The following is a 19,825-nucleotide window of genomic DNA, read 5'->3' as shown; positions in this document are numbered from 1 at the left end:
CTACTCCCAGGGAGTGTTTGGAGAGGGTGATGTTGAAGAGGAGGCTTAAAGCCACTATAATACGGTATCTGCTGTTTCTGTGCCCTTAGTCTCTGTTGGAGCCTCTGTGTTACAAAGCCAGTGTCTTTTTACATACAGCACACATTTAGGTTCTTCTGAACAGTAGTTCTTACCTCTTCCCATCTCAGGACACCTTTAAGTTTGTTTTGTTTTTAAAAATGTAAACTGTTTGGCTGTGTAGTCCTGTATATCCCACGTTATCCTTGAGCTCACAATTCATAAGGATTGACCCTTCTATCTCAGCCTTCCAAGTTGCTTTGATTACAGGCATGTATCATCATTCTTGGTACCCTTGTATTCTACACAATTGCTGAAGAGTCCCCCAGATAATGTGATTTATGTTTTGTGTTAATATTTACCATAGTGGGAATTAGAGAAACTTAAGCAGATTTATTAATTTATTGAAAATAACAAGTGTTGGTTTTATTAACATAGTACCATAATTGCATGTATATAATTCATATATATATGTTTTATTTTTAAAAACAAACAACAAAAGAAGATAGAGGATTGAAAATAAGAGCAAACATTCTTTTTGTTTTGTTTTTTGTTTTGTTTTTTTTTTGAAATAGGGTTTCTCTGTGTACCCCTGAATATCCTGGAACTCAATCTGTTGTAGATGAAGTTGGCCTCAAACTTAGAGATCCACCTGCCACTGCTTCCAGAGTGCTGGAATTAAATCTTCCTGCTGTTATGGTAGGCAGGACAAAACATTCTTCATATGATTAGTAAGCAGTTCATGTTAAAACCACCATGAGACATGAATGCACATCCACCAGAATGCCTGAAATTAAAGATCCAACAAGAAAGAGCAAGTAGAACTCTTTTTTTTCTCATTTATTTTGTGAATAGGAGAAGAAAGTAACACATACCACGGTGTACATGCAAAAGTCAGAAAACAACTTACAGCTGTTGCTTCTCTTTCTCTATCATACAGATTCCATTCAGGGTTTGAACTCAAGTCAATAGGCTTGGCAGGAAGCACCTTTATCCACTGAACCATATTGCTGGCCCCCTTATCAGTATTTTCTTGTTTTGGTTTTTCGAGACAGGGTTTCTCTGTGTAGCCCTGGCTGTCCTGGAACTCACTCTGTAGACCAGGCTGGCCTCGAACTCAGAAATCCACCTGCCTCTGCCTCCCAAGTGCTGGGATTAAAGGTGTGCGCCACCACCGCCCGGCTTTTTTTTTTTTCCCCTTATCAGTATTTTCATGTCAGTAATTTTGCATTCAATGTTCTTTTGCCATGTAACAAAAACAAAGGGTATGACTGATATTTCAGTACTTCTAAGCCAGGCATAAGAAATCTATAACTGATAGATTCATTTTTATTTCTTTTTTTGGTGAATTTATTTTTTATTGGATATTTTATCTATTTACAATACAGATGTCATCCTCTTTCCCTATTTCCCCTCCCTAGAACCCCCTATCCTATTCCCCTCCTCCTTTATACTTTTATATCATTTTGATTACATACATGAATTAAGGTCAGTTCTAGTTGAGGGTCTAGCAATACAATAGATGCAAATAGTCAAGGAACAAGCAATACAATAAACACAAATAGTCAAAGAAAAAGCAAGGCATTAAACCCAATTATGTGAACATTCTCGTGATCACTGTTTCTAAGGGCTTATCAGGATGACCAAAGTATCTGAGCCTACTTCCCTGTCCTAGCCCAAGGTCATTTTTATCTCTGAAGCCTACTTCCTTGTTCTAGCCTAAAATTTAGATTCCTGTCTGAAACTGCAAGTAGAACTCTTACATATGGTTTCTATAAAAATGATCAGGTCGTTTCCTTTCTTCCTTCCTTCCTTTCTTCCTTCCTTCCTTCCTTTTTAAAATATGAAACATTTGATGAATTTGTTTGTCAAAGGGACCGTGTTAATCTTTTTTGTATTGTTCCAGTTTTAGCATATGTCCTGCTGAAGCAACAAACACTAGGCAATGTCTTGAACATCCACCCACCAATAAGTATTCCTAGAATCTTATCTATGGAAAATGAAAACACATCTCTCCTTAAATATATGTATATTAAAGCTTTCTTCATATTACCCAGAAGCACCACACCCATCCATCAACAGATAAGTGAATAAAGAGATCATGACTCAACAACTCAAGGGAATACTACTTACCAATGAACAGGACAAATTTGATATGTGCAACAATGAGAATAGGTTTCAAGATTATGTGCAAAGAAACCAGATGTAAAGAAAAAGGACATGACTGTGAATAGCTCAGATTAAATTATTGGGTTTGCCTGGGATGGGAGGTAGAGGGGACTTCTAGGCAGGCATGGAGGGAGTTTTGGTATGATTGAAATCTATATCTTAATTGTAGTGGTAGATACATGGACATATACATCTCTCAGATCTCTTCAAAGTTCATACTTATAATGTATGTCTTCTATTTTCTATTTAGTATGCTCCTTTAATACTGTTAGGTTTTTTAAAAGCCAGTTTATTATCAAAGGGAATTTTTAATGCTTTCAAATGTTGCAGGATTAAAAATCCATGATATCAGTCAGTCAAGGGCAACTAGACGTTCCTAGAGTATAAATTCAAAAGATTTGGGGGCTCTGAAGTAAGACTAGTGGGTGGAAGAAAGGAAGTGGACTTTCTTAGCTTTACAGCAGGTAAATATGTCTTCTTCCACTTATAAGCCGTCCCTCCTTGTACTGTGGGTTCTCCCACTGACAGAGTGAGAGAACTGTTCCCCAGCATGGTTTCAGCAATTGTCCCTCCCCTCGTGTGGTAGTTTGAATAAGCTTGGCCCATGGGAAGTGACACTAGGAGGTGTGGCCTTGTTGGAGGATGTGTGTCACCGTGGGGGTGGGCTTTGAGGTCCTATACTCAGTGTAGATGAGAGACTCCTCCTAGCTGTCTGCAGAAGAAACTCTCCTGCCTGCCCTCAGATCAAGAGATAGAACTTTCAGCTCCTTCTCCAGCACCACGTCTGCCTGGATGCTGCCATGTTTCCTCACCATGATGATATTAGACTGAGCCTCCGAAACTGTAAACCAGCCCCAATTAAATGTTGTCCTTTTGCTGTCTCTTCATAGCAATGAAGCCCTAAGATACCTTACCTTCCCCTGGTGTTCCAGCACCAAAAGCCAGTCACTTTTCTCTGCTGGATGGCCCAGAGATTAGATTTCTCAAGCAACTTAAAGTCTTCAGCACTCCTTTTTGTCATTGTTGCTTATTCGTTTTTCTCTTTTGACACAGGGTCTCTATAGTTCAGACTGGCCTTCAGATTGCTATGTAGCCCAGATTGGCCTCAAACTCTCAATATCCTCCTGCCTCCACCTTCCTAGTACTGTAATTAGAAGTATGTGCTACCATGCCTAGCTAGCCACTACTTACTGATTTGGCTTCCTCCCCACCTCCATTCAATCTAGTAGTACCTGTAGACATGTGTTTCCTAAGTCTTTTATTGACATTGATCAATAATTGTACTTTCCTATTGGATGTTTGTATTAGTCAAAATTCTCTAGCATAACAGAGAATGAATCTCTCTCTATTTTGAGAGAAAGGGGATTTATTAGAATGATTTACAGGCTACTGTCCAGCTAGTCCAATAATGGCTGCCTATGAATGGAAGTTTCGAGAATTCATTAATTGCTCAGACTATGAGGCCAGGTATCACAGCTGGCTTCAGTAGATGCTGAAATTCTAGAGAAGGAGGCTCTAATGCCCGTGAAGGAATAGACTTGCTAGCAAGGCTAGAGCATGCAGGCAATGAGCAAAAGTTTCCACATTCTTATATAAGCTTCCAGTAGAAGGCATGGCCCAGATTAGAGGTGGATTTTCCCAGCTCAAGTGATCTGGATTAAAGTTATGTCTTCCCACCTCAAAGAGGATCTTCTTACTTCAAATTAAGCAAATAATTGTAATCAAATTGTAATCAGAGCTAATCAAGTTAACAACCAAGGATAGCCATTACGATTTTTTTTTTTTTTGGCTTCTGAGAAATTTTTCTTCCTATTTTTTATGCTACATTTCTCCCTGTTCCTTGGTCCATTAAAATATTCCAGCAAACCACTTTGGATATTCCCTCAAACTCTGTGCAATATTCCTTCCACCGCATCTTGGTGCAGCATGTCTCAGTTGTTAGCATGTACGTGATTTGGCTTTGGAACCTTATGAAAAAGCAGATTCCGATTCAATGGTCCTGAACTGGCACCTGAAGTCTTGCATTTCTGACAAGCTTCCAGCACACTACTGCTGGCCCAGGGATATACTAAGAAGCAGGACTCCAGAAGACAGGCTACATCCAGATTCAAACGTTCTCCAGCCCAACAATTCCGCATAAGACTAGTCTTGTGTGAAATGGTTGTCAACAACAGCTTAGAAATCACAAATGTAAGATAAAGATGATTCACAATGCTTTAAAAATACCTCCTAACAAGTGGGAGTTCTTAATAAATGAGAGTTGGGAGTGTGAAGAAATTCCAAGAGACTTTACACTTTTTACATTAGTAAAGCTGGGTACAAATAACTCTAAAAAAGTACTTGCAGTAGATACAGACATAAGTTTTTGGAGGCTGAGGCAGAGTAATCTGGTTAGAATAAGTTTTGGGTTCTTTTACTTCTTTTTAGACTCATTTCTAATTGAATTGTCAAAGGCATTGGTAAGTTGAGAGAATTCATGGATAAGTATTTATGAAATATAATTATGCAACTCACTAGATTGACCTCTGAATCTATGATTATAATGTGAGAAGTTTCACCAAAGTTTTATCTGAAAGACTAGGATTTTTGAAAGTCTACCTTGTCTTCTATAAAATCTTCAGGTCCTTTATCACTGTGCTCAGGATAGAACCGCTGTGTTTCACTGGTGTATAAACTGCTATACTATGTTCTCAATGAGTAAAACCAGATGTAAAGAACATTTATAAAAAAGTATGCCACAACCAAAAAAATAACATGGGAAGCTACAATTATTGACTTGACTCCCACTAACTTTAGTAGGGAGAGCTGCTCATTTTTAACTGTTCCTGTGAGACTCTTCTAGTCATTTCTAATTGTTTAAATACTGAAGCTCTAGCTAGAGCAATAAGACAACTAATGGAGATCAATAGGATACAAACTGGAAAGGAAGAAGTCAAAGTATGATGTTTCACAGATAATATAATAGTATATATAATTAACCCCCAAAATTCTACTAGAGAACTCCTACAGCTGATAAATCGTTTCAGCAAACTGGATGGATACAAATTAACTCAAAAAATCAGTAGCCCTCCTTTATATAAATGATAAATGGGCCAAGAAAGAAATTAGGGAAACAATACCCTTCACAATACCACAAATGATACAAAATATCCTGGTGTAATTCTAACTAAGCAAGTAAAAACTAGTATGACAAGAACTTCAAGTCTCTGAAGAAAGAAATTGAGAAAAATATCAAAAGATGGAAAGCTCTCGTGAATCAGCAAGATTAACATAGTGAAAACAGACTTCTTATAAAAAGCAATCTATAGATTCAAGGCAATTGCTATTAGAATTTCAACACAATTCTTTACAGACCTTACAAACATAGTCCTCAACTTTTTACAGAAAAACAAAAAGCCTAGGGTAGAAAAAAAAAATCCTGCACAGTAAGAGACCTTCTGGAGGTATCACCATCCCTGATCTCAAGCTGTACTACAGGGCAATAGTAATAAAAACTGCATGGCACTGGTATAAAAATAGACAGGTTGATCAGTGAAATCTAATCAAAGACCCAGAGATAAGCCGAAAGACCTATGGACTCTTAATTTTTGACAAAGAAGGCAAAACTATACAATGGAAGGAAGGAAGTATTTTCGACAAATGATGCTGGTCTACCTGGATGTTTGCATGTAGAAGAATGCAAATCTATCCATATTTGTCATCCTGTACAAAACTCAAGTCCAAGTGGATCAAACACATCAATATAAAATTGGAAACAGTAAATCTAATAGAAGAGAAAGTAGGTAATAGTCTTAAACACATTAGTACAGGAGACAAATTCCTGAACAGAATACTAATGGCTTAGGCTCTAAGATCAACACTTGATAAATGGGACCTTATGAAACTGAAAAATGTCTGTAAAGCAAAAGAGACCACCAATAGGACAGACAAAGTGGCAGCCTACAGATTAGGAAAGAATTTTTACCAACCCTATATCCAACAGTGGGCTAATATCAAAGCTATATAAAGAACTCAAGAAGTTAGATTCCAACAAACCAAATAACCAAATTAAACAACAAACCAATTAAAAATAGGGTACAGGGATAAACAGAGAATTCTCAACAGAGGAATCTTGAATGGCCAAGAAGCATTTAAAGAAATGTTCAGTATCCTTAGTCATCAAGGAAACACAAGTCAAAACAACCCTAAGATTCCATCTTACACCTGTCAAAATGGCTAAAATCAAAAACTCAAGGGACAGCAGATGCTGGCAAGGATGTGGAGCAAGGGGAACACTCCTCCATTGCTGGTTGGAATGCAAACTTTGTACAACTGCTTGGGAAATTAATTTGGCAGTTTCTCAGAAAACTGGGAATAGTTCTACGTCAATACCCAGCTATACCACTCCTGGGCATATACTCCAGAAGATGCCCCACTATACCACAGGGACGCTTGTTCAACTATGCTCATAGCAGCTTTATTTGTAAGAGCCAGAAATTGGAAATAACCTAAATGTCCCTACACTCAAGAATCCATAAAGAAAATATGGTATGTCTACACAATGGAATACTATTCAGCTATTAAAAACAAAGATATCATGAATTTTGCAGTAAATGGATGGGACTTGAGACTATCATCCTGAGTAAGGTAACCCAGTGCCAGAAAGACACATATGGTATGTACTCAAGTATAAGTGGACATTAGGATAAAGTGCAGGATAACAATCCACAGACCCAAAGAAACTGGATAGTAAGGAGATCCCACGGGAGGATTCATGAATCTTACTCAGAAGAGGAAACTAAAAAGAGTCATTGTAGGTGGATAGGGAGAGGAAACTGGGTAGGAGAGGGGATAAGGAAGGGAGTGGGGATGTCAACCAGGTGTTGGAAGAGCGAGAGTGGGAGAGAGCTAGGAGTGAGAATGGGAATAAGTGGGGGGCATCTCTGGTGACTAGCTGGAGGCCTTGGATAGGGAGGATATGGGGAGTCTATGGTGGTGACCCTAGCTGAGATTCCTACCAGAGGGTGATATAGAGTATGAAGTAGCCTCCTCCTGTAGCTGGGTAGGACTTCCAGAGGAAGGGGAAGGGAATATCAATCCATCCACAAAACCTTCAACCCCAAATCTGTCTTGCCTACAAGAAGTTTAGGGATAAAGATGGAGCAGAGACTGAGAGAACTGCCAACCAATGACTGCCCCAACTTCAGACCCATCCCATGTGAGACAGCCAACCCCTGACACTATTAATGATAGTCTGCTATGCTTGCAGACAGGAACCTAGTGTAGCTGTCTCCGAAGAGGCTTCATCCAGCAGCAGAGAGAGGCAGATGCAGAGATCCACAGCCTAACATCAGGTGGAGCTCAGGAAGTCTTGTGGAAGAGTGGGGGATAGCAAATGTGCAGCTTGGTTTTCATGTGGGTTCTTCAAGCAGAATGGGAGCTGTCTCAGTTTCTGTTCCCTGTCATTGCATCCCCTTACCTCTACCTGGATTACCTGGTTGGGACTCATTGGGAGAGGATGTGGCCAGTTCTGCTGGTTCTAGATGTCCCAGAATAGGGTGGTACCCAAGGGGCCTCCCCTTCTCTGAGAAGGAGGGAAAGGGGCCATGGAGAGAGGGCTTTGTAAGGGTAGGACTAGGAGGAAAGGAGGGCCGTGATCAGGATTAACGTGAATAATAATAATAATAGGTTCTCAATTTTAAAAATAAAATAAATAAATACCTGATTAGTTTCTTACATCTTTGTCCTGGCAAGCGTAACATAGCACCAGTTCAAACTGATGTTTACAAGTGTAATTAGATAATATATTAAACATTACAAGCTGGGTTTCATCGTTTTCTTTGGAAATGTGTTAAACATTAGGTATATACAGAGTATATAATAAGAAGACCCCTGAGATGGATAGTTCCTGCTGTCAAGGTTTACACTAAGGCAACATTTGATAAAGAGAACAAACAAAATTGAACGGTGAAGAATCAGAAGACTATTAAAAAGAATGAGGCAGCTAATGAAGGCCTAAAAGGAAAGGTCCCATCGCAGATGACTTATCTCTTTTATCTAAATTAATATAACAAATATCAGGCCATGATAGAAATTTAGAATTCATCATAAAGACTTTATACAAAACTGAGGCCCAGGCCTATAGGATGATAAATAAAGGCACCTGCCACCATACTTGAAAAGCCAAGTTCAATTCCTAGGGCCCGCATGGTAGAAAGAAAACTAATCAACTCCAAATCTCACAAGTTGTCATCTGACTTCCATACAGACACACCCCACACAATACATTAATTAATTAAATGTAATTTTTAGAAAAGTTTTAAAGGTTTTACATAAGCTGATGTAAACAGCTATTGACATTCTGCCATGTGACACATCTAAATTTCACTGTTACCTACAGTATACCTCACTATCACTTCAGAAATATGGTTTAGCTTTAAATAAGAAAAATGTGTTAGTAGTTAAAAGCTGACTGTGTGCCACTTTGAGTGCAACTTTTATTGAATGGAAAAGAAGGAAAGAAATCACAAAGATGAGGATTACTGAGTACTTTGATAATTTTTTTAAAAGAAAACATAGGTTTCTTGAATATAGTAGAGACTGAAAAGAAAAGTGCAGCTCCAAATATTGCCCATAATCAGAGAGTTAGCTTTCCAGCAGAAAGAGACACAAGAGAGAGTGGAATTATGAGGAGAGAGGACTGCTGAACCTTAGGCTGGAACATTTGAGGGCAGGGTAGGTTTTCCTAGCACATCCATTAATCACTGAGGAGAAAATGTTCGTCACTCTCAAGTCTAAATAATTGAAAATGTATCCCTTCACATGTGACTGTCCTGCTACAGTCATCCACCCCCATTCTTTGTGTTCTTAAATGGGGATTGAATTTTCAATTCATCCTCCTGGACTCCCTCTGCTAAGCCAGTAATTTACATCCTTTTCCCTTGGCACTAAACTTTGAAAGCCTGGTTTCTTTCTCTCCTTCCCTCCTGTTTACTAGAAAAATTTCCCCCTGAGTTGGAAAGCCATTCAATACTGCAACTTGGACTTGGAAATTATGAGGTGTCTCAGCTGCACTTTGTTATTTAATTACTTGCAAAAGAAGAGAGCATTCATTGCTTTTGGTATTTCAACCACGGACAACAATGAATTTCAACATTTTCTTAAGTCCCTCTTCCCCAACACACACATACAAAATAGTTCACTGAAGCAAGTAAGAGGTTACCAGACCTTAAAATTTTTTGAAGTAATATTTTGATCAAAAGGAAAGAATATTATTCCTATACCTACCGATGATACTTCAGGCAACCAGAAAATGTAGACTGAATTCTTAAGCAATCTGTGCCAAGATACAAATAATAGCTATTGAATAACAAATGAACACTATTATCCCTGCTACTGAAGACAGACAAAGATAATTCATGTGAACTGTTTTGCTAAAGATGAAAAGAATTTGTGGGCAGACCTTGAATACCCAATGGTAGAAGTTATTCTTTGTCCGATAATAAATGCAGATACTCAGATAAATTAAACAAGGTCAGGTAGGGAGCAGAAAAATCCCGTCTGAGTTTATCATGGAAAAACAGACCCTTCTGAGTTATCTAACTGGGAATAATGAGCAACATGAAGTCAGACTCGATCTTACCAGAACAGGCAGAACATTTCATTTGTTCAGGTTCACTCTCTGCAGTTTGTCCTAGGGTAGGTTCCAGGCCGCTGCAAGGACAGGGTGCTAAGAAAATGTATCTACTTTTTGTTGCTAATTTCTCTTTAGGATACACAATGACAAGTCTGCATTCTTCTATTTCAGAGACTGCAGTGTATAAACTTGTCCTGTCCATTTGGATCCTCACAAGAGCTAGTGATGACTCTTGTTGCTTTGGTGTGTGTGTGTGTGTGTGTGTGTGTGTTTGTATTTATTTATTTATTTATTTATTTATTTACTTTACATCCCACTCACTGCCCCACTTCCAGTTACCCTCTCCCACAGTCTTCCCCCATCCCCTACTCCCTTCTCCTCTGAGTGGGTGAGATCTTCCTGGGTATCCCCCCACCCTGGCACATCAAGTCTGCGAAGCTAGGTGCATCCTTTCCCACTGAAGACAGACAAAGCAGCTCAGCTAGAAGAACATATCACACATACAGGCAGCAGCTTTTGGGATAGCCCCCCAACTCCAGACCCACATGAAGGCCAAGCTGTACATCTGTTACATTTTGTGAGGGGAGCCTAGGTCCAGCCCAAGCATGTTCTTTGGTTGGTGGTTCAGTCTCTAAGAGCCCCCTAAGGTCCAGGTTAGTTGATTCTATTGCTCTTCCTGTGGAATTCCTATCCCCTCTGGAGCATGCAATTCTTTCCCCTATTCTTCCAGAAGAGTCCCCTAACCCTGTCCAGTGTTTGGCCGTGGATGTCTGCATCTGTCTCAGTCAATAGTTAGAATATACAAAGCATTTAGGTCAGCCAGTAAAAGGTTACTGCTTTGTTATTAGTGTCACTTTAACTTGGTAATTATCTTGATGCTATTCCACCACATCTCTCCATTATCAGTGGAATGAAGTCCAGCATAGACCAACAGGCACTTTGTATTAGCCCCACTTGAAAACAAACTAGTTGCCTCACTAACTCCTGAGTGTCCTTTGGGCTGTCTTTCTTCTTTATTCATTCCTTCTGTCTTTTATTAACATATCAAATTCTTACTGAGTACCTGTTATGAAACAGGTATTGTGATAAATGCCAGGGTTAGAAAGATAAATAAACTTGGGAGGCAGAGGCAGGTGGATTTCTGAGTTCAAGGCCAGCCTGGTCTACAGAGTGAGTTCCAGGACAGCCAGAACTACACAGAGAAACCCTATCTCGAAAAACAAAAACAAAAACAAAAAGAAAGAAAGAAAAGAAAAGAAAGATAAATAAGACATAACCCTTACCCTCAAAGTTGATCTAATAGAAGAGACAGTGTCTACTTAAGTGTTACATAGGAGAAAGGTGCTGTTAGTGTCATAGCGTTGGGAGAATACAAGGCCAGAAGCATTTGATTCCAGCCTTATTTTTCTTCTTAGTCTTATTATCCTCTGTAGGAGGAGCTAAGGTGGGAGAAGTAAGGAGAGGAAAAGGAGGAGTAAGGAGGAGAGGAGGAGAAGGAAGAGGAGGAGTAGAGAGAGGAACGAGAGGAAGAGAGAGAGAGAGAAAGAGACAGAGAGAGAGACAGAGACAGAGACAGAGAGAGAGGAACACAGAGGCAGATGTTCACGTGTCTGTAGCAGTCAAAGGTAGTTGGTATATCTAGGTTGGGTATTGGGTTACACTTCTGAGTGTATGGTTATCTTGTTACTGATCATTACCAAATATATAAGCTTTTGGATAATTTAAGCATTAGAGTCTCATTTTCCTACTGGGCCTGCATGGATAGCGGGATGGTCTGGGCAATGCCCAGCCTTGCGGAAACAGTGTGGGAGATTGGCAGAGCCATCTCCCACGCTGATGTCTCGTGGGTGGCAGGGCTGGTGCTTCTGACTGGCCGTTTCTAGCTGCGGCTCGCATGTGGCCTCCAGCTGAGAAACATGGCGGCTGAGCTAGGCAGAGCTACCGCAACTTAGATAGTCGGTTTGACCAGTGGCTGTTTTTAAATAATTACTTCAACAATCCTCTTCCATTTCTTTTCTAGAAATCGTACCTGGTCTTCGGGATTGATCCAAGCATGGATGCTTCCAGAGGTGCTTGCTAACAGCAAATGCATTAACTGGTGCTCTTTTGTTTCTTATGACATATCCCCAGTGTGTTGAATGCTTTCATGTATCTCTGTTTTCCTGATTGGACGCAAGTCCACTGAAATGAAAGGCTGAGTTTGTTTGAATGGGTGCTCACAACTGCAAACAAAGTAGAAGCAATTCACAGCTTATGACTAAAATAATCAATATTCATCAATTGTTTCAAAGTCTACATGTCAGATTAAGTTTGAGATGCAACGAAAATTCTACTAAAATGTTTATATAAACTAAATTGATGAAAACTGTTGAGGCTCATGGGTTATTAGCAGTGGGCACTTGAACAAAACTGGAAGAACGGATTCTAGACCAACAGATAGCAATTTCAGCTGTGCCGTGCTATGTTTTATTCCATGCTCAGAGTCTCAGTATGGAATAAGTGTTATCATCAGATGACAGTCACATTAACAAACTTTTGTCTTGAAAAAACTCTGATACGTATTTCCCAAAGCACATGCCATTATGATAATTTAAAGTTTTGACCAGTTTTCTATATTATAGAGAATTTTAATTTTTGCTTTATTCATTTATTTAAGCCAAATTATTTTCACCAGAATGAGTTTGCTTTTGTATAAAACTCTTAACAAAGTCTTGTTCTTTTTCTTTTTTTAATATTAAACATTGTTGAGGTTGGAGACAGGGCTCAATACTTAAGAGTGCCTGCCGTTCTCCTTTCAGAGAAACAAGCTTTAATTCCCAGCACCCACACAGTGGCTCACAAACATCTATAACTCCAGTCCCCGTGCTCTCCTCTGAAGGTACCAGGAATACATGTGGTACACAGACACATGCAGCCGAAACACCGACATATAAAAAATAATAAAACACAAAAACAAATAAAGAAAAGGTGTTGTTATTGACTATACCTTTGCTTTGTTTTTCTCATTTTATTAATTCTAATTATGTCTAGGTCAAATTGAACAGATTAAAAATGCTGTTAAGAATATCTTATATTAGCCAGGCGGTGGTGGCACAGGCCTTTAATCCCAGCACTTGGGAGGCAGAGGCAGGTGGATTTCTGAGTTCGAGGCCGGCCTGGTCTACAGAGTGAGTTCCAGGACAGCCAGGGCTACACAGAGAAACCCTGTCTCGAAAAACCAAAAAAAGAAGAAGAAGAAGAAGAAGAAGAAGAAGAAGAAGAAGAAGAAGAAGAAGATCTTATATGTGACTGGAGAAATGGCTCAGTGGTTAAGAACATTTACGGTTCTTGCAGAGAACTGAACCCAGGTTCAGTTGCCAGCACCCACACAGAGGTTCATAATTGTCTGAAAGTTCACTTCCTCTTCTAGCTTTGGACACCCTCAAAATGGTGCACATACACACATGCAGCCAAAACAGTCATATATACAACATAGTTTTTTCCTTAAAAAAAGAAATTTTTTTTCTGGAGTTTTGGGTTGTATTGATAATTTCTGTGATTCTCAATTCTATGTAATTTTAGTCTTGAATATACTGAAAAAGAGTTGTTGCTATGTAAGATTTGTAATTTTGTGACGAATTTCACTTGCAAGCAGGATCAGCAATTGTCTCACAAGTCTGATGCTCCCCCGTTATCTGTTAATATTGTCTCCAGGATTAAAGGGGCGCATGGCAGTGTCACTGGAAAGGCTGCATGACGCATTGCTTCAGGAGTTGTAGTAGATTCAACACTGCCCCCTTTCAATCATCACAACACAGGGACTTCTGCAAGAATGGGGCTCCACCACATCCTTGTTGGAAGGTAAATAATGAACCATGTTTCTCTACACTACAGGAATGGCCGGGTACAGATTCCATTGCTGCCAGTTATGGGCTGTGTGGTATTTGACAATTTATTAACTTATGCTTCAGTGTCCTCATTGTTAACCAAAATTTTTTCAGAAAATAAATGAGCTAAGCTAAGACCAGCATGTGGCAAATGAGTTAGGCTCCATCCTGGCTCTCGGAGCAGCTGCCTCCCTGCTCCTAATTGTTCGTATTTGTCATATACCTCGATGCAGCTGGACCTCAGTTCTTTGCTTTTTTAAAAACAGAGTTATTAAACACCCAGAAGACCAGTTACATCAATCCAGTACTTTTCACTACTTTACTAACTGGACTTGTCTAAATAAACTTTGATTAGACATGCATTTCAGCCCATTCTTGGTTTTTTGGGGTTTTTTTGTTTTTGTTTTTGCTTTTTGTTTTGGTTTTTGGTTTTTCAAGACAGAATTTCTCTGTGTAGCCCTGGCTGTCCTAGAATTCACTCTGTAGACCAGGCTGGCCTCAACCTCAGAAATCCGCCTGCCTCTGCCTCCCAAGTGCTGGGGTTAAAGGCAAGGCATGCGCCATCACCGCCCGGCTTAGCCCACCCTTGTAATTGTTGATCTTTGACCTTATAGTAACACCATATACACAGTCTCTAAGCCTCATTCTCTGTGTACTTTAAGGGACTTACTCAGTCCTTCATAACTTTCTAGAACTTTCTAGTCGTTGTTTCCATTCTGGGAACATCCAGCCATCTTAATCTCCATGTATAAATAAATACCTTTTTACCAAAACAATTTCTATGTTTATACGCTTCCAACATTTTCCTTTATTTACTGGTTTCTATATACCATGAGACATGATAGTATTAACAAGTGAATTTGCCATCTGGTGTGAAAATTTTCTCCCTGGTAGAGGTAGTAAATGAGGGATCAGGGTAAGTCAAAACTGAGCAACATCAATCCCCTCCTGAGAAGGTCCCAGCATTAAACCAGAGGTCTATTTAAGCAAAGTTCATACTGGAGACCCCATGAGTTTATCATTGTGCTTGCTTATATACATGGGTGAGGGAATATTAACAGGAAAATGTTACTCGAAAGCAGCCAGCCACAGTCTTCACATAGCTGCTGCTTAACCCCCAGTTTTTCCCAGCCTATGTATTCTAGCTCCTCTCCAAGACCGTGATGATCACAGAAGAATGTGTATAACTGGCTGGAAGGAAAGCTGGATACTCAGATGAGGGTCCAGTGCTCATCCCTACCCCCTCCTTCTATGAAGAAACATCAACCGTCAATGACCCATCTGTGGTCATTGACAGCAGGCATGGCTGCTATTATGAAGATGATAGTTTGGCTCACGATAGTACTATACAATACCACTTCAACAAAAGGAAGAGGAATAGAAACTACAAATGTAAAAAAAATTAAAGCATTTAATATTACCTGGGTACATACTGTTAAACTATGGGGCTTTAAAAGTCCCCAGGTAAACTTTATAGAAAACACAAGCAGACACCATCTAGACTTTATATAGTACATGGAATCACTACCATAACTTTGCTTTTTGTTTTGAACAAGTGTATGTAGTATAAAGAAGTGGCAAACACATAACAAAACATTATCAAACTGATGTTTACTGCATCTGGTGGAACTCTACAAAGGAATTCCTGTTAAAACTATGATACAGGAGTTAGTACTGAGAGATCTGTAGACAGAGCATCCTCTCCATGCATGAGCATCTCATTGTTTTTATCCCAGATATCCTTTTCTTTTTCTTTTTCTTCTTCTTTTTCTTTTTTGGTTTTTCAAGACAGGGTTTCTCTGTAGAGCCCTGGCTGTCCTGGAACTCACTCTGTAGACCAGGCTGGCCTCGAACTTAGAAATCCACCTGCCTCTGCTTCCCAAGAGCTGGGATTAAAGGCCTGCGCCACCACCGCCCGGCTTATCCCAGATATCTTTGTCTCATAAATTAATAACAAAATACACAAGATGCATTGTTCCAAACCCGTGGGTTTTCATCAGACAAGAGACTTCCTGTTGAGTCCAGAGGCAACTAGCTGAACCCAAACCACCAGTCTTCCTTGTTGTTTATCCCACTGGGTGAGAGTAAAACCACTACCACAAGTTTTGAATCAAATTTTAAGCAGGTTTTGTTAAATACAGGCTGGGACTAGAATAGTATAAATTGTATCTGAATAGATGTTTCCAGGTGAGTCTTCTTTTTGTTTGTTTGTTTGTTTTGTTCTTCCCGAGATAAGGTTTCTCTGTGTAGCCCTGGCTGTCCTGGAACTCACTCTGTAGACCAGGCTAGCCTCGAACTCTCGAACTCAGAAATCCACTTGCCTCTGCCTCCCAAGTGCTGGGATTAAAGGCGTACACCACCACCGCCCAGCTCCAGGTGAGTCTTATCTGTTGAGTTGATCATTAGGAACAGGGATTAACAAGAAACAGAAATATATGAGAGCTATACCAGACAGAATGCTTGCTTGTGAATGCTCACCCTCTGATAGCTTTATCATGGGTGAGTTGCAGAGTAGCAGTTAGTACCCATGATTGAGGAAGACGAAAGCAATGGGTGGGGGGAGGGATTTACAAGAAATACCAAATATAAGTTTTTTCTATCAAATCCTATGAAATTTATCTACAGCAGAGGATTAAATTTTTTTTATCTCACCCACTTTGTAAAACTATGCAAATATTTTAATTTCCCTACCTAGTAATTCTGTATGATACACAAAGGCCTTCTGTATTTCAGGAATTTGATGGCCTGGAGCAGTGATTCTTTCCTCCTTGGAGCTTTGACGGCTTCCCCTCCCTCCTTTATTTCCTGCCTGCAGTTTTTTTTCCAGACTACCTAAATGAATTAAACTGTGAGGTCAGACTCCAACTGAAGCAGGAAAAACACAGTCATCACCTGCATTAGAATAAAGACAAAATGCACATCCTGTCTGTGTGAGTTCACTCTTCCAAGCACACTTTCTTGATCAAAAATAAAGTTTGTCTTGCTCAGACATTGTTAAAATGGAGCTTTTGTTTTGTTTTTGAAACCAGGATATTTATTTTATGGCTGATTGAAAGCCCCAAGATGAACTGGATGCTGCAACAGCTGCCCTCTTTGGTTTAGGCATTGTTCCTTCATGGAATCCATGTCTGAATCTTTAGGTGCCTCATCCGACCAATCCCGGTAGTGTTTCGTCTCTTAGCCTTGGCACTCCAGTTATACTTTCTCTTTTGCTTGACAAGATAGCCACATTTGTCACAAGTCAACTTCTGAAGGTGGTAGGACTTGGAGTCACAGTGGCTGCACAGCCTGTGCATCTTATTGGAACGCTTTCCAAAGGACAACACTCCCTTTGTCATCTTGCTTCTACCAGGGAGGCAAACGAGACCGGAAGAGGTAAAATGAAGTTATTAGTTGGGTTTTAAAATAGAGTTATTACCCAACCTGACTGGAAAACAAGTGTGTAGTACAATGTTTGGTTCAAGGGTAAAAGCCAAACAAGTGTTATGTTGGTTGCTGTTATTTCCATCTTACAGTGGGGCCACAGTCTTCCTCTAAGGACCAAGAGCTCATTTCCATAGAGAATGCCACAGAGACAATGCTAGGATCCTGGGCTCTGAGGCCAAGGGTGCTGCTGTCCTGCCTGAAAGTAAATGAAAAAGTCTAACAGGGCGTTTGTAGACACTGAAAGTGACAATTCACAAAACTACATGCTCCAAAAAGAAAGTCAGCTTTGTTATCTGCTTTGTACTTAAAACAATGCTTGTCACATCTCAGGCAGCCTATAGGGTTTGAATGGATGGATGGATGGATGGATGGATGGATGGATGGATGGATAAGTTTGAACACTAGTAACATTGGAAGTGTCTCTTGCATGGTATCAAGTCAAGGAAGAGATGAAATCAGCTTGGTGGTACATGCCTTTGATCATAGCACTCAGGAAGTATATATATTATACCATATATCATATATGAAAGAAAATGGAAAAGTAGAACTTTTTTTCTTTTTGTAACAAGGTTTCATACAGTCTAGTGTGGTCTGGTTCTCACTAGAAAGTACAGGCTATCTCTGAACTCATGATCTTCCTGTCTTCCTCCGTCCTCACCAGGATGACAGGTGTAAGCCCCTACACCTGGTTGAAAGCTTTAAAGTAGTACCACTGTCATCTATAAGTTGGCTAATCCATCTATATCCCTTTAACATTTATCCTAAGAAACCTTACTATGATCTTGCAGACAAAAAAAAATGTTGCTTTAACCCAATTAAATTAGAGCCCTTTATTGGTAGGACTACGTTTTACCTCTGATTTCAAGAGAAAAGTCGATCAAAACAGAGGTTCACAGACATAAATGAGACACATGCTTTCAGATTACATGTTGAGCTGTCAGTCAGCCTAATCTCCTAGACCCTTGAAGTATACCTTAAAGCACAAATTATTTATGAACACTGCAGAGACTTTCAACACCCAGTACTCAATTATATTCACCACTGTGTACATCCTAAGACACGACAGAAGCTAATGTATTTTGAAAGATTTTCTATGGCAAGTGTTGGACTATGGGTATTCGGTTAATTTCTAGTTAACCAGAAAATCTAGTTAACTAGAATGACTTGTTCCCTTGAACAATCCCATTAAATGACTTTCAATTATTCCTTGATTTTTAAAATTATTGTGCAAGTTCTTTCTATTAATAGTGCTCATTGGGAAAAAAATCATTTCTACGGTTAAACTGCTTGGGAAAATCTGATTGTCCTCAGCTTTAAAACAAAAGAGACAGAAGGCAAATGGTTCTCTGTGTTTGACTTTCACCCTCAGAGATGCTGCCTCACAAGATAAGCTCGGCTGGAGAGAAAACAGAAGTTTGGAGGCTCGGAGTCTCTATTTAAGGCTATATTAGAGTTGTAAGTTTCATTTTGAGAAAGTGTGGGATAGGCATTAAAAATTAATCTATCTTTATTTGTTTTCCAGATTAATGGCCCCTCTAAAATAGAAAATTGAATCAGGATTTAGTTATTTCATCTGCAAAAGGTAATTGAAACACATATTTATGAAATTAGATGTGGAGAAGTGGGCTGCCACCACCCACTCAACTACAACAAGAATTTTTCCACTTCGAGACAGCAGAAGAGAAGAGAAATTAATATGCATGTAACACATCTTCCATCTTCCTTCTCTAGCCTGCTGGTGCTTGCTGAACAGTCTGGGATTTTTCTTTCTTTCTTTCAGATAATGGTGTGAACCGGCAAAGATCTAACAGAACCAGAGGCCAATGAGAGGTGAGGGGATGTGGGTTACATGTTATAGCTTCTTTTTAAAATGTCAATTTTCAGGTCATCAACATTTACATGCAAATAAATTAAAAGACAATTATTTCTAAAGAGTATATAATAAATCCAGACATGATGGCAAATGCCTGCAATCCTAGAGCCTGAGACACTGATGCAGAAGGATCATGAGTTTGGGCTCAGCCAGAGGTAGGCAGTGGGACAGAGGACGTAATAACTCAGCCGATGCAGCCCTCCCCTTCCCTACTGCAATGCCTTTCCCCTCAGGACATCTGTAGCATTTCGGAAGTGCTCATCCCATACACAAATGCTCTCAAGTAGACGACTGCCTCAGGTGTGCTGGGGTGTCCTCTGCCAAATCTAATCCCACGCAGAAGGAAGCCCAGAATCAGCTTGGGTATACAGCAGCATTGGATTAGTTACTTTCCTTGTCTATCTAACATATACCTGACAGAAGCCACCGAAAGAAGGGAAAAGTCTACTGCAGCTCACAATTCAGAAGATTAAGTGCACCATGACAGGGAACGAGTACCAGTAGGCAGGAGGCTTTTTAAAGTGGGAGCTTGCAGGGTGGTCTGTTACTGGTGATTAAGCAGAGATAGTAGGCAGGACCAGGCTAACACCCCAAGCTCTGCCTCTATGGAATTATATCTGCCAACTAGGCCCCACCCAAAAGACTCTACAACCTACCAAACAGCACCACCAAACAGCACCACCAGCTACATGGGCCCATGGGAGATACATCTGAGCTGGGACAGGAGTATTAACAAAATAACCTCAAACACATACTGAAACAACATCTCTCCCTTCAGAAATAATTTCCATCCTAACTCATAGCTGCATTAAAAATACT

General features: G+C 39.8%; 2 pseudogenes; both read right to left on the bottom strand.

Annotated features, from left to right (window-relative positions):
• Window positions 1-1,894: 1,894 nt before the first annotated feature.
• On the bottom strand, window positions 1,895-1,990 carry LOC114618035 (annotated as a pseudogene).
• Window positions 1,991-16,741: 14,751 nt separating this feature from the next.
• LOC114618000 lies at window positions 16,742-17,045 on the bottom strand (annotated as a pseudogene).
• Window positions 17,046-19,825: the final 2,780 nt, after the last annotated feature.

The sequence above is a fragment of the Grammomys surdaster genome, unplaced genomic scaffold (genome assembly GCF_004785775.1).
Source record: "Grammomys surdaster isolate TR1022 unplaced genomic scaffold, NIH_TR_1.0 139, whole genome shotgun sequence".
Lineage (NCBI taxonomy): Eukaryota > Metazoa > Chordata > Mammalia > Rodentia > Muridae > Grammomys > Grammomys surdaster.
The sequence above is the reverse complement of the archived record's forward strand: the minus strand, read 5'-3'. Positions and strand labels throughout refer to the sequence as shown.